At 36.7% G+C, this 14,784-nt stretch overlaps 1 long non-coding RNA gene and 1 other non-coding gene across 2 annotated transcripts; both read left to right on the forward strand.

Moving 5' to 3' along the window:
• Positions 1 to 7,672: 7,672 nt before the first annotated feature.
• Positions 7,673 to 8,548, forward strand: LOC112127678. Its single transcript, XR_002910680.1, has 3 exons — positions 7,673 to 7,826; positions 7,934 to 7,982; positions 8,052 to 8,548. It is a non-coding gene; the product is annotated as an uncharacterized LOC112127678 (long non-coding RNA).
• Positions 8,549 to 14,593: 6,045 nt separating this feature from the next.
• Positions 14,594 to 14,666, forward strand: Trnak-cuu. The gene has a single exon. It is a non-coding gene; the product is annotated as a tRNA-Lys (tRNA).
• Positions 14,667 to 14,784: the final 118 nt, after the last annotated feature.

Consider the following 14,784-nt stretch of genomic DNA (forward strand, 5'->3'; position numbering starts at 1 on the left):
AGTTCGGAACTCCTAAATGTCGGCCCAACTACTTTGACTGTGGCCTACGTTCGGAGGCCAGTTTCGTAATGCCGTAACTTGTTCTGGACTGGATCTAATTCGTCAATAAATGTTTGATTCCACGAGGGAGGATGCAGTCGGTTATTCAATTGTTATTATGGCAATAAACAAAGGAGGTTCGTTGTTTACGTTACGTTAGAAAGAGCGTTATTTACATCCATGTATAGAGAGGCATTTTTATTATATTAGTATACAGTATAAGCCTTGAATATCGTTAAGAAGTTGAATTTTGAAGTATTTTCTTTTGGATAAAATGTGTCTGGAGTTGGATGGAATTTTTGGCGGAAGTCTGCCATATTGATGTCTTGACCTTCGACTGAGCTCTGAGGACACAGGTAAAATAAGCAAGACATACGTAAGTATGAACATGTCCTGCAACCCCGATTGACCGTGTAGTACATAGTAATTTGTCGTAATAAAAATGATTCCGTACGATTCCAAAACCTGGTAGATCAGCACTTCAGGGATGAGACACGCGAAGAAATTCCTATGTTAAATTCACCGAAGAACTACTGGAGGACAACCCTAATAAAACTATTGTTCTGATAAGTCTGGACAGTGTAGCCCGATTATATCCAAATAATTTGTCATAATAAAAATAATCTCTAATCCTGGTAGATCAGCACTCCAGGGTTGAGACATGCGAAGAAATTCATAAATACGAAATTCATACTTTAAATTCACCGAACAACAGGAGTGTATTTTTTTCTTTTTTTAACCGGCGTTGATTAACTACTGGAATTAGTTACCCTAATAAAACTAGGATTCTGGTAAGTCCGGACAATGTAACCGATTATATCCAAATAATTTGTAATAATTTAATAAAAATGATCCTTTATGTGTCCAAATCCTGTTATATCAGCCATCCAAGGATGAGACGAAGAAATTCATAAATTCATACGTTAAATGCACCGAAGAACTCTGGAGGACAGCCCTAATAAAACTAGGATTCGAGTAGGTCTGGACAGTGTAGCCCGATTATCTCCAAATAATTGGTCATAATAAAAATGATCTTTATGAGTGGAAATCCTGGAAGATCAGCACTGCAGGGATAAGACACGAAGAAATTCATAAATACGAAATTTATAGTCAAATTCATCGAACTACTGGAGTGTTTTTTTTAAACTGGCGTTGGTTCATTACTGGAGTTAACCTAATAACACCAGGACTCTGGTAAGTCTGGATTGTGTAGCCTAAAAAGGCATATGTACCAAAGGTGTACTAATAACAGAAACATTGCGCCGATTTTGCCAAGAAGAGGAAGAGACAACCGGGACTGGTGAAGAAACTAGGCTATAGAATTTTATTAACACCCTAACATGACTATTGAGCTCTAAAAAAAGTAGAAAGGCACAGTATATCTTTTAGATGCTATGCTTCCCTCGAGGTGCAAGGGGCTTTGTTGCCACTTCTTTTACTCCTATGTTTACTCCTCCCCCAAACAAAACTGAGATATCCACCTAGGACCACAAACACACGGAAGGCCCAAAATGATCAAAACTTCAGGTTAGACTTTACAGTTTAGTTTGGTAGTTTTCGATCGTTTTGGACTGCCTAACTTTTCGGTTTTGGTTTCTTCCATCTTTCCCAAACTTACATCACATATCTGACTAACATATAACCACAACTGGAAATAGTAAAATGCCGAATCTTGTCTAACAGCGAAGATGAGCATACCAGGATTACCGGAAAAGACCAAACTGCAGGTCCATCACAGACTCCAAGAGGAAATCATAAATTATTTGGATGTGAAGCGTAGAGTAACCCTGGTGGTCCATACAGATAACTATAATACAGATACAAAATCATTGTAATTCTGAATGCAATTCAGGTAGATCTGAATGTACAATATATCTTCTATTGTCATAAAATGCAAGAGAAGAAAGATTTGAGATGTTTTTTTTGGAATTGTGGTGACCAACGTGAAGTTTAGTTGTTTCCTAGCATTGTGATCTCTTCCACCCTCATCAGTGGTTAGTCATTGCGTTGCCGGTTGCCTACGCCCATTTCATAAGCAATGATAGCTTATTATGACAACCACTGAAGATAGTTAAAAGCAGCATTACCTAGCCTCCCTTTTTGTCTGCCGAAGGCTATCGACAGCTATGTCGATTCATCTTCCAGATAAACCTGCTAGCACACGCTCGTTCTTAATATTTTCTATATAATACTGTCATGTTCTACCCATTGTTTAAGTTCCATTGATTTATTAGGCCAACCACTGAAGACGTCGAGAAGTCGAAAAGCATCTGACAGACCAAGGCGTTGTTACTTAGGAAAACATCGGAAATGATCAAATTATAGTTTTATAAGCCAACAGACAACAAAGAAGAAATCTCAAAACATTATCGATTAAATACTTACTTTATAAATTTGATGCACTATGAACTAGGTACATGGCGAACACATAACTAGTCAATGCACATAGCTATAATTCAGGTTCATCACACTACATACGTAAGTAGAAATGCCACAATTTCTAACACAAATTTTAATGTTCAAGTTTTAACACTATTTTGTAAATGACACAACTCCACACTTTTGAATACAGGGAATCCAATATAGATCCTATTGCCATAGGAAATAAGAGAAGACTTGACATTTTAGTTGAAGTCTGCGGGGTGATGAAGTTGATGTTTGGTTGTTGCTTATCACCCATGTCCATTTTATATGGCTGCTTAGACCAACCCCTAAAAATGGCGAGAAGTAGAAACGCGTCTGTCGCGTCTGACAAATTGTCATGACCTAGTTTTTTGCTCTCTTTGATCCGTTAGATCTTTATTGGTATCTATCTAAAATTGAATTTTCTCCATCTACTTATGTTCTACCGTGCCGAGAGACTACGCAGATCAGGCTGACCGCCAACCGTAGGTCATCACCCCGCAGACCTCATTCAAATATCTCAAATACATTTTTGCTGGCTTCGTGTCAAGCCATGCTTCGTTACATATTTTCATTATTTTTTTTTTTTTTTTTTTTGGAACGGGACTGACTCAAAAATCCTGGGAGCCTCGGTGGGAATTGAGCTTACGACTGGGATAGGACGCTCACAACTTGACTACTGCGGTCCCCAACTTCATACTTAACAACTATGTAACAATGAACAAGACTGTTTTAGTCTGATATCCTAAAATATTCAATTATACATGCTACCAAAAATTCCTCGTAAAAAAAACAACAATGAATTACCAAACCCATAGTAGACAAACATGCTACAATCAATAGAATCAGTTCCCATTCTATATCCTCATTTTGTTCAATTCTCGCAAATCATCGAGATCTTTGAGGTAAAAAGATTAGCTGGAAACGATCAGCCACGAAAATAAACTTGAAGAATTTACTTAAACTATTTGGAAAACTCAACTTTTAAATACTTCATTTGATGGTCAACCTTAATGCCATTCCAATAAGCAGAAAAGACACCATGTACCTGAGAGCTGGCAGACCCGAAGTTAGCATATTTATCGCATATGACAGAAAAACAGTTGAGCTTTGCTCAAAGTTCACAGCAAGTGCGCGATCGATTCCATTGTCGTGTTAAGAGGATCTTAAAAGAGCTGAGGAGCTAGTGCAACCCTCAGACAGGTTCGTCCGCTTTACCCTTATCAAAGCTGAGATTCGGGTCGGTCTACTTTCCTACATCGCTATTGATTTGGATATTTATTTATTCCTAAATCACAGTAATTTGTAAAAGTTAAGACCAAAAGATCTTCATGCAATACTACCAATCTCATCTAAATATCATTTAGAGAGAAAAATCGTTAAAATAACAAAAATATAATAAACACCCTAACCATCCCTAAACAGGTTCAATAAGAAGTTTCATAAAAATGAAAAGAAATAAAATTATAAATATAAGATTAACACGTAGAATAATTTTTAATTTAAAGGACAAGTGCTTCCAAAGATAATTGCTCTGGGAACTCAAAAGTGTAAAATTTGGTAGTACGTACTACCATAAAATATAAATGAAAATTCTTCAATGTGGCGTTTGTCTACTACAAAAAAGGCATAACGATGCCAGGTTTCTAATTCCGTACCCAAGGCGAACAAGAAAGTATTCATAAATTATCAAAGGTCGGATAATTGGCCTTTGAGACGATCCGGCTCTGGTACAAAATGGCAAATTCTATTAGCTTGTAAAAATGAATAATCATTTTAAAAAATACGACGGTATATGCTGATGTCGGTTGTCGGCCGCAATAACCAAATGCAGAATGCCATCAATCACTTTCACCGCTGCATTTTGTTTTTTATCAATACTCGATTTTTTAATTGGCTCTTTTGCAACTACTGTGCAACTGCAATAGACCCGTTTGATTTTGTATGACTTTTAAACAATTGGTACCTAAGATTGATATAGTTTTTTTCAACCCCGGGTGTTTTTGATTTTCTAATGCAGGGCCGCTTGATTCGAACCAGGGACCTTTACCTTACAGTGATAAGTGCCTAAACCGTTGTGACCACAACGAAAAGGCGAACGAGGCTGCTAAGTCCGGCACTTCCCTAACACCGGATCGGTAGGGAAGCTCTCAAGTATTAAGAGTATTGCCGACAGGTGGCCCTGGAGGATCTGACTCTAGGAAGGGCCATCATGCAAAGTTAACACGTTGACACGGCGCTCATCTCTGTGGGAATGTGAAGGTCCCGGGTTCGGATCCGGCTCCTGCATTCGAGCCCGACATACTTACTAATAGGCTTTTTTTTTCAAAAACACCGGCACTCTGAGGGTTGATATAACCTCTGCTTTTGCAAACCCTCGTTAAACATACACACACACACAAAATAGTTTATAACGCCTCCATCCATACTCCATGCTTCACATCTGTATATGTAATTTCCTCTTGGGGCCTGTGGGGTTATGAACGTGCATTTTCGTCATTTCCGCCCATTCTAGTCTGCATATCTGCACATCGTAGATTTTCAGAATTTCATCATCAGTGTGTGTGGGTCATGTCCTCTTTTGTCAGATCTCTTTTATAAGTTTAGGAAAGGTAAGCATCTCAGCGGGTGTTCCTCAAGGAAGTGTTCTGGGACCCCTCCTTCACATTCTGTACGAGCATGACTTTCCAGCAGATAGCAACAACGAAATAGCCCAATTTGCCGATGACAAAGCTGTGCTGTCTCAAATTATTATACTCCAGTGAATTATTGTGTGGACTGCCATAGGGCAAGACCCACCCTCAAATGCCATGTTAATCACACTTATTGAGTGTGCTGTATTTATTAGAAAAACATAGTGTATGTACACAAAATGTAAATAAAATAATTTTAAAAAAATACCACAACGATTCTTATAGACCAAACTAAACTGTAATATACAATTTATAGTAAAATTATAATCCTTAACCTTTTGGGCCTTCCATCATGTTTGTTATCAAGTTATTTCAGATTTGTTTAATGCGGATAGAGATAGGAGGAAAAAAAGAGGTGACCACAAAGGTTCTTGCGCTTCGACCTATAAAAAGATCTATTGTATCCTCCTACTTTTGTTAGAGCTCACTAATCGGCTTTAGGCTGTTAATCAATCTACTGGTTCATCTTTGCGGTGTTTCCTCACCCACCATCAGAACTTTACTACGGATAGACTCCCACAGTAACACAGAATGTGTTGTGCGTTTCCTTACTCTTCTTGGCAAAATCTAGGTAATGATTCTTCTGCCAGTAATCCTTTGGTACATGTGCCTTCTTACGCCAGTCAGACTTACGAGAATTCCAGTTTTATGCCGGATGTCCTCCACCCTGATGAAATGGCTCACCAGGGCTCTTAAATACTTCTGAGATACTCTGTCTGACCCAATTTTTTGTTTACCAACATAAATTGTCTAAATTAAGCTCTGCAACCATTTCACATTTACAAAGCAACTGATTCACATCTTGAAACCAGCCTTATTTTTCTATTGACCACACTGATGGAAAGATTTTCGAGAGTCTATATTGAACCCATAAAGGGTGTAAAGTAAGGGTCTAATAAAACTGAACCGACGTTAAGGTGAGTGTAGTTTGTATTTAACCTATCAAGTATGATTGAATTTTAAAATTTGATTTCCACATTTAGCTTAGTAAGAGTTGAATTGTCAAGTACCGTTACAGCCATCAGAAGTATTTCAATTCTCTCCAGCATTTTATCAGCGCCTCTCCATATCCATCAGGCTATATTTCCTTCTATCTCAGGAATCTGGTGGCACTCTCAAAAGCCACCATTTGTGCATAAATATGTAATGGATGGAAGGTCGAGTGCGATTTCCAACGCTGTAGTGGGGCAAATAAGCATAGACCGTGGTATTGTAAAACGAATTCAACGATTTTGGTGCCATGATAATTTTATGTGGAGACCAGAAAAAATTATCAAAGAACACAATGTGGTATTTTTATAGCGTAAACATTATTATACATTGCATTTTTATAGCACTATTTTTATGGTTGTTGGTTAAATGGCTATTCTCTATCTCAAGGAAGGGAATTAGGAGGCTGATAGGTATTCGGACGGGCCACTGCCCACTGAGAAGACACCTCTTCGTAATGGGTATCCTACCAGATCCCTTTTGCCGCTTCTGCGAAATAAAAGAAGAATCGGCAAAGCACTACCTTGCAGAATGTGATAGGTATGCTAGGTCTAGATTTTAAATCTTTGAAGGACAGGACATCACCAAATCACTCCCCGAAATAAAATGGTCCAAAATCTATGGCTATGAAGAGGCAGATAGCCTGGCCAAAGAAAGCTCTAATACTGCGTTTGTCGGGCCACAACCGGTATTACCTCACTCTATAAGCACAGCGAAAGAGAGTATCAATTACTGGGGTATGAAACAATTCCTTGAGGAATGGAATCTGTCCCCCGGACACAGGCAATTGAAGGAGTTTGTTAAGAAGATCAAACCAGCAGAATCGAAATGGCTATTCTCTAACTCAAGAAGGGGAATTAGGAGGCCGATAGGTATCCTGACGGGCCATTGCCCACTGAGAAGACACCTCTTCGAAATGGGTATTCTACCAGAGGCACTACCTCACAAAATGTGATAGATACGCTAGGCATAGATTCAAAACTTTTGAAGGAGAGGACATCACCAATTCACTCCCCTAGATAAAATGGTCCAAAATCTTAGGGTTGTGAAGTCCAAGAGGTTTATGCAGGACACGTGAGCCGACCAAGTCCCGGACCTTTTAGGGATGGGGTACGAGTCTACCCAAGCATTTACCCCCTCGGGTCTTGGTCGCCCACCCTGCATAATATATACATGGTTGTTGGTTTAAAATAAAGATAATGAAAAGATGAAAAAGATAAAAGGGTATTTGTTTCTAGTCAAAATTGTGATAATAATGGATTTTACATACCAAATTCAATACCTTGACTGATTTTTGGTCCAGTTTCCCTCGAATTTCTACAAACCATTATGAAATTTTGACCGAGGAGTCAGCCACGTGCCTTTCCCTTATCTCTTCGCCAGAGGCTTCGTTTTTAGAAAGAAAACAAATGTGATAGTGAATGAAACGTGACGTCCACCCTTTCTATATTTAGATTTCCTACAATCAATTCCAGAGATATGGCTGTCATAAACGTTGTACGAATTATTATTAGCAACAGTCCTCTCTATCTACTTAACGAGCAGAGTTATAATCGATATGCTCGGCCTGTTTTTTTACGGATAAAATATAAAGTACGGAATTTTATTCGCAACAGAATGATGTTGAACCATGGAATGGTAAAATGAACCAAAATTAGCATAACCCAACTATCATATCGCTCAAAGGATGTTCCTCGATAGGTATATCTTTTTTCTTAAACAGATATTTTGGTAATGATAATATGTTTTTGTTCATACTGATGATTCAATAGAGTCAAAATGTATTTAAATTCTTAAAAAATGTCTAGTTTCAGGTAAAGGTATGATGTGGTTATCCAGGACAGTCGACGAATAATCGTGAGCGTGTTCGGAAGTGTCCCTGCCGGCTAACGATTCACAACATTTAACAATTCAATTATGTTTTAGGGTTTTATTGACTTTATTTACGAGCACCGTTAGAACGGAGAAGATAAGCGATGTGGAGTGGAAGGGCAAGGTCGACCATTGATCCGGAGGACCGAGACGCATTGATCCTCCAAGCTGTAAATGGCCTGGGCTCTTTAACACTGGAAAGTCCGGCGATCTCTCTTCGAAATGGAAATTCGAGGATTTTCTAAGAGGGTGGCAAAGGTTTCTAGACCCGACGACCGAGCCGGCGAGAGGATCCTCGACTAGTCCCTTTATTACAGTAAGGCCCGCTTGTTGCGTAAGTGGAACTTTAAAAACCGGAGGAAACAGAAATAAATTATCGATAAAAGGCGTCGACCGTTAGATAAATGTTGCGATTACGCTTTGAAGACGGAAAGAAAAAGAAAGTAGGAATGTCTATGCAATATATTTTTTAAAAACAACCTCATTGGCATACAAATTCTTCGGCCAAAACAACAAATACCACAGTGGCCAGGAGTAATTTAAAATTTTTGGAACGATTCATTGACATACATTAAACATTAAAAATAATATTTAAACAATAAATGAAAAAGGTAATAAGGTGGAGTTGAACATTTCTATGTAGATAAATAAAACATTTAATTTTTTAAGACAATCTTGTTTAACAAAAGTTAAAAAATGAAATAAAATAATGAATAACAATTATATTACTAATAAACATATAAAATAAACATATGGTGAGGTTGAGGTGGGAAGTTGGTGCCCGAGTGGATCGAGGTCACGATAGCTCAAGTGGTAGAGCAGCGGCGTATCAAGCCGTAGATCGTGAGTTCGAATCCCGCTCGTGCCGTTGACTTTTTTTATCATATCTAAAAACCTTAATTAATTGTAATATATTAATTGGTAAAGCGGACCACTAAATTAGTGAATATAAAATAAAGTAAAATTATACTTGACGGATTTAACGAAAAGGCGAACGAGGCTGCTAAGTCCGGCACTTCCCTAACACCGGATCGGTAGGGAAGCTCTCAAGTATTAAGAGTATTGCCGACAGGTGGCCCTGGAGGATCTGACTCTAGGAAGGGCCATCATGCAAAGTTAACACCCGGGCACTTACTTCTTGGCCGAAGCCTGCGCAATTAAATTAAAGAATGCCATTCCTTGGCTCCATATAGAGCGCTTGTAGGAATGCCACCTGCGAGAATTATGCTTCAGCACTAATGTAAGTTTTTGGCTCCCCTGTTCCGAATTTTAGAGGAAAAGGGACTGTTTCATTTTGTTATGTAGTACTTTGTAGAAATCTCGTCTTGTATTTCTTTGTATATTGAGACTGAATGTATTTATTAGAGAGAGAAGATCGATGGCGGAATCGACCTCATCGACCCTCAATTTGATTTGTTACAAAAGTGTAGAGGGTGATGGAGAAATATCGAATCTCCACTATCCTAACGGAGTTGTATGTAGTAAGAAAGAGTTTATTTAAGAGAAAGTGAGAGTGTGAATGGATCTGGAGTCAGATTCCGTTGGAGGCTTAGACGACCTAGCTTTTGATAGCTCTTGGAGCCCAACCTCAGTGACGAGTAAGTCCGAAGTCTACCTCGGACTGCCAACACTCGAGGCCTGTCAGTAATTTATTATGAAGTACAAAAATTGGCGGTGGAATGCAAGAAGTGCTTTAAAGAAGGGTTCGTTTGAAGTTAAAATTAGTTAACTTGGTTCGGAAAACGTTCATTTTGACAGAAAACGCTTCAAAGCATTCATCTCAGTAGGCAATACTGAAAAGTTTGAACAATGTTGATAAGGAAAATTTTGTGAGCACTATTCTTCCTTACTGAATCAATAGTTCGAATATATAACATTATTTAACACACTATCTGCCCAATTTTGTTGTTTGTTGTGTCTGTGAGACAGTTCAGAGAGGCCAAGTCATAGGATGATCTGGGAGGCCAATCCTTATTTCTTATCCTGTGGATCGCAAAGGCGTTTTTAACCTACCTTCTCTCAGTTTTAATGAACAATTAGACCTAATAATTATTGAAAAACTAATGAATTAAATGTACCGACGAGGATATCTCACATTTTAGCCTAATACGGATGATTTGAAGTAAGTTAGTGGCTCGGACCAATTAGTGGGCCAGAGGTGGGCAGGGAGTTAATTTAATCTGACCCACGGGGCAACCACTCGATGAATCCAACCGACAACTCGGCCATAACAAAGTCTGCAAATTCTACACGATTAGATAACAATATGACCAGCAGTGAAGAGCATCGATTTCATTTCTTGATGAACGCCAGCTGCCCTTGACCCTCGGGGGCGTTCCTTCCATGCTAGATGTGAGATCTGACGAAATTACAAACCCTTTCAGACCCACACGAGGGAAAATGGGAAAACGTGAGTGCCAAGGTTCCTCGATGAAAAACACCCCGACCGCCAGAGTGCTTTGTTTCTTTTAAAACTTGATTACTCTGTTCCTAACTCATGAGTTAATAACATTTATGCTTGTTAGGTTTACAAAATAATCGAAGCATAGGATATTATATATTCATTAAAATAATAAATAAGCATTTCTTAAGTACAAATTGGGAATTAAAAAAAAAGAAAAAGTCTAAAAAGAAAAATATCTTTAATTTTATGTTTGTTTACAACCGTTCTCATGTGGGATCAAATGGACTTTTTTGCTTCTATAAGTAATTTCCATACAATGACCCTTTACCATTGTTTTGTTTTTACTTAGTATGTTTGCAATTTAATTAAAATAAATACTTACTATGCGTTTAAAAAATTTTAAAAAAATCTGTACTATACGTTTCGTAAATTTTATATTTCAAAAATGTGGCACTGGTACTAAAAGGTCTTCATTAAGAAGATGTTTTTTTAAGAAATGTACTTCGCCATTGTACCAGTTATCGATGGATTTGGATTTTTGATTAATATAAACTCATATATACATACATTTACGGAATTGAGCTTATCAGTTTTCGCAGTCTACCAGCAAAATTAAAAATAAATTACCGTCTGGCTTCGACAAACCAACTCGGGTAGCCCGGGGTAAGACATCGGTTTTATCTAAGACTGACAGCTAGGTCCAGTCAGCACCATAGTACTGTACCACCATAGTAGTAGCATGCAGATCCAAATCCAAACCCTTCACTCAATTCGGGTGATGGAGTACTCGATATTCCTCCATCACCCAAATAATGACTAAATCACACAAAAATAAACAAATTTGTTAATAGTTTTTAAAATCTTTAAAAACAATCGAATACAACATACCACTGAAATTGCTTTTCCCAACTTTGTCTATATTAGTTATGGTTTTCTAAATAGCCAAAATACGTTGGTTTCAAATGAAAACGCATGTATTCAAATAAACTCACCTTTTAAAATATAATACATAGGCAGATCATTAGACGTGCTTGGGGCACGGCAGCAAGTACCTTATGGCTACAAAGATTTTTCAATGTATACAGTGTTTGCGTTGTGTTTATGTTAATTTATTGTAATGGATGTAATTTATTAGCGTAACTGTAGTGGGTTCGGCCCCGCCCCGAGTAATATCGAGTAATCTAGGGTGAGTGTATGACGTCTGGAGAGTAAAAGTGATTATTAGCGTGAATGAAGTAACTTCGACCCAGCGCCGAGTAACGAGTACTATGGGGTGAGTGTGTGACGTCTGGAGAGTAAAAGTGATTATTAGCGTGAATGGAGTAACTTCGACCTAGCGCCGAGTAACGAGTACTATGGGGTGAGTGTGTGACGTCTGGAGAGTAAAAGTGATTATTAGCGTGAATGGAGTGAGTTCGACCCAGGAATATCGAGTACTCTCCAAAATTTTAAAGAGTCTGTTCTTTTTTTAGTATTTTATTTCATAATAAATAGTTTCGACTTAATAATCTTACATAATGCATTCCTTTTTTAAATCCTGCACCATCAACAATGTTTAAACTTTTCAAAATCTCAATTCACTTCTCTACTGAATGCATTAAATTTGCATGTTTGAACCGCATTTTTTTAACATTCCATGTTGATTTTGCCGTTAACGTTTTTGAAATTTCGATTACACCATAAGAAAGCTTATTCAATTACGAAGTTTTTATAATGTTTGGCACATGTACAAATATATTTGTTGAAAAACAGTTATTTTTGTAAATTTATCAATAGTTTCTCCTTTTTTAAAATTCTTCAATTTGGGTTGAATTGATAAACACATATCGGCGTTTGATAAGATTGAAAATATGTCCTTCTTATAAGAAATTTAATGCAGATTTCAAAAACATTAGAGGAGATGTTCTACATCTTGAAAAACTTCCAATTTATGGCTTAAGATCAGGATTTTTTGAAAAAACATGTAAAAATTCATAACTTCCGACCGGATTTGATAGAACCGTTCGGTTGGTTGCATTTCACTCTATTCAGGATGTACTAAAACCAATTTTTTCCTGTTTTTGCCATCCTGTATACTGTTGTAATCTGCCACTTGATAATTATTTTATACTACTTGGGCATTTCCCGTTATTGTATAAATGGAATAAATAAAACATGAAATAAAAACAATAAAAGTGATGTGACCGATCTACACAAGCGGGTCTTTTATCCTCGATGATGCGGTGACTCGACAAGTCAACTAAGCCAAAGGCCAAGTCGTTTTTTTACCACTTTATACCTGTGGTGGAAGGACTCAACAAGTTTATTAGTGGAAAAGAATCAAAGCTAATTGTTATCTTTCAAATATGCGCATTTCAAATAAGTAATTTAAAAATACTGAAACACCAAGGACATGGTTTTTGCTTAAAACTAACTTGCGTATATGTCAGGTTTATTCTCACAAGTATTCGAGGCAACGTTGCGTTTAGCCAGGAAAATTACCTAGTTGAATTTTTAACATTTTTCCAATATTTGGAAAGATCGCGTTAAAAAAGTCTGCCGAAATGTATAATATATATTAGGTGATTTTCCCATGTCCTCAACCAAAACGATGAAAATTTTCTCAGTTCAAAATTGTGGTTATTGATAATAATAATCAAACTCTATTACAAAATTACAAAAGGAAATAACACTTAATATAATAATAATTAATAACAAAGGAAATAATAAAGCGGGATTATTTTAAATTACAACATGATTCGGGTACTTTTACATATCTGACACAATAATTATACAATACACATAAAAGATAAGATTGGGACAGCTTGTGTTGAATGTATTTATTAGTGTGAATGTACTTATTCTCGTGAACTTACTTATTAGCGTGAATGTGTGATGCGAGAGGGTTGATGTCGGAATATCGAGTACACCTTCGATATTCACTTAGGTTAGTTGTATATATGTATAAAGGGTGATGGAAAAATACCGAGTACTCCACCATCTTAATTAAATGAATGGGTTTAGAACTGCATGTCGTTGGGTGTTAAATTGACCTAGTTGTTGATAACACGTGAGTCCAACCTCGGTGCCTGGATGGATAAGACCGAGGTATGCCCCGGTATGCAAACCCTTGGCGGGGTGACTCTCGAGTCTGCAGGTTATTAGATTTTTATTCAAACCATCCTTTTACATAATTTTTTTTTAATTTTCTGTGATATTGTTTTGACAATGAGATGACGCACTTTTTTCTACCCTCTTAAAATCGATATAATAGAGTTTTGAATTGACGTCACGTTTGTCCGGTGAGGATCCTTTTCTTTCGAATGACAATAGGTAGACTTTTTAGCTTCTTTTGACCGGGAAATTCGTCAAAAATCCATTGATCCTTCTTCGATCAATTAAAACCTCCCCCACCCTAAAAAAATAGATCCACGTGACGTAAATTTTCGAAAAAATCTTTAAATTTTAGTTTCGTCCCATTATATGAAGCAGATTAATTTATTATCTTAAATAAGCTTAATGAAAAATTTGTTAAATGAATTTTAAAAAATGATCAGAATCGTTGATCATGACAATTCCGCGAGAACTGTAAGCGCAGATCAGTTTTAACTTTCTCGCATATTGATCAGTGTCACCATAATTTTCTTTCTTTTGATAATCAATTAAATAATAAAAATTAAAAAACAACAACATAAACAAATGTTTCATGTTTGAATACAATCTGATGAAAAACTTTGGAAAATAAAAAAAAAGAAATTTTAGAAAAATGAAAAAATTCCATATTGCTATTTATAACTCGTAATAAAGAATAATAAATAATTATTTCTTTTGTATAAATAATTAAACAATAAACAATACCAAAAATAAAATATCAGGAAATTGGATTGTAGCATTACTATAAGACCACTTCTCATGGTACCCATTATTTTCTTTCTTTTGATAATCGATTAAATAATAAAAATCAAAAACAACAAAATTTTGAATAGCATAAACAAAATATGTTTCATGTTTAAGTATAATCTGATGGCAAACTTTGGAAATTAAAAAAATAAATAAAAATGAAAAAAATCAATATTACTGCTATTTATAACTCGTAATAAAGAAAAATAAACAATAATTTGTTTTGTATAAATAATTATACATAAACAACGTCAAACAATAAAATAACAGAAATTTACTTGTTAGTATGACTTTAAAGGGGTTGACATCAACAGCCCGGCTAGCTCAGTCGGTAGAGCATGAGACTCTTAATCTCAGGGTCGTGGGTTCGAGCCCCACGTTGGGCGAATAATTTTTTTCGTATACATTCTTACAGTTTTTTTCTAAACTAGAAAATTTTTGCCATTAGTAGATATAAAATGCGGGTTCTGGAACAGTTGAGGTGGGGGTGAGGTGAAGGGGGGG

The sequence above is a fragment of the Cimex lectularius genome, unplaced genomic scaffold, assembly GCF_000648675.2.
Source record: "Cimex lectularius strain Harlan isolate CLEC.00 unplaced genomic scaffold, Clec_2.1 scaffold280, whole genome shotgun sequence".
Classification (NCBI taxonomy): domain Eukaryota; kingdom Metazoa; phylum Arthropoda; class Insecta; order Hemiptera; family Cimicidae; genus Cimex; species Cimex lectularius.